The sequence below is a fragment of the Cynoglossus semilaevis genome, chromosome 3, assembly GCF_000523025.1.
Source record: "Cynoglossus semilaevis isolate Cse_v1.0 chromosome 3, Cse_v1.0, whole genome shotgun sequence".
NCBI lineage: Eukaryota > Metazoa > Chordata > Actinopteri > Pleuronectiformes > Cynoglossidae > Cynoglossus > Cynoglossus semilaevis.
The window spans coordinates 2,559,380-2,560,761 of record NC_024309.1 but is presented as its reverse complement, the minus strand read 5'-3'; the positions used below and the strand labels follow the sequence as shown (position 1 = coordinate 2,560,761).

General features: G+C 39.4%; 1 protein-coding gene across 2 annotated transcripts in view; it reads right to left on the bottom strand.

The window, feature by feature from the left end:
- tpk1 (thiamin pyrophosphokinase 1) overlaps nucleotides 1-1,382 on the bottom strand; it is a 41,052-nt gene that overhangs the window by 9,596 nt on the left and 30,074 nt on the right. The window lies entirely within an intron of this gene.

Sequence of the window (1,382 nt, the reverse complement as noted above, 5' to 3'; positions counted from 1 at the left end):
AGCAGTCTGAAGTAATCCAAGATTAAACCTGCACTTAACCAGCATGAATTTAATTAGTTTTTTTCTCTCCTTTTTTTGTTAGAGGCTAAATGCTCCAGGCAAGAGAGAGCGACAGGCTCTGAAGCCTGTCCAGGTTGATGTTAGGGGTCAAAAGAAAACTGCTGTCCCAGTGAAACCAGGGCAGGAGTGTCAGTGACAAACCATCTGTGAGTGCAGAAAGTCACCTCATTTGTCTCAATCGAATCCCTTTAAAGCAGGAGTAAATCTGGTCAGTATAGCATCACAAAATGTTAAATATCATTAAAACGTATATGGAAAAGATATTTGTTAAAGGTCAGGGTCGGCGTGTGGCCCATGTTGTAGCTGTGAAACAACACTGAATCAACACAGAGAAAATGTCCTTCACAGCCACAGCTCTAGCCCACCTGGAAGAAAAGCAGTCTTGTCCATTTTTTCAAAAGCAGGAGAAGCTTAGCAATGAGACCTTTCGTAAACAAGAACTAAGTAACAAATAAATAAATAAGCAAGGGAAAGAAGGCAAAAATAAGAAAACCGTGATTTTTTTTCTGACAAAGGATGTTCCATCGCAAAAAAGTTGAGATTGTGTGTCTCTGTGTGCATGTGCATGCATAAAAACTATCAGTAAACCTTCCCTAAATTTAATCCTGTTTCCCCTGTTTGGGCAGCATCCTCAAACATCAATCTACAGTACTGAAAAACCCTGACGCCAGGTCTCTTGCGCCTGCTTACAAATTGTCAATTTTTGCTTTCTTTCTTCTCTCCCAAAACCAGTCATATTTCTCATACAACATACCTCAAACATTTTATATCTGTCTGACTTAGATGATTCCACTGGTCTCACATCTCACTGAGACCGAGAACTGTGACTGAGCCTTTACTGAATTATCAGTAGCACAGAATGATGATGACAGTTTCTCCTTCAAAATAATTATTTAAAGGACACACATTTGTCTCATGAGCTGCAGTATTGCAGCATGTGTCCTTTAATTTGATTGTTTACACATTAGATAACTAAGGATTTTTGCAGTTTTAGCTCCAGGTTATAGTTATGAACAACTGTGTTTGTTGGTAAAAGGGATAAACTCTCATGGAGCTGTCTGTGTCGAAGGCCAAGCTATTCGAAAATCCTAGAAAGGGATTAGGAATTGAACACAGATGATACAACAATGGAGAGATACTGGTTTACTGAGCAGTGAATGACTCGTGAAGGACAACAACAACAACAACAACAGTGGATGGTAGAGATTTTCAAGCTGTGGTGAAAAATGAAAACAAATCAAACACCCCATGGTTGACATCAACAATCTTCACAATGCAGAGGTAAAAGTCTAGATGATTCACCATTCAAAGAGGACCCAGCG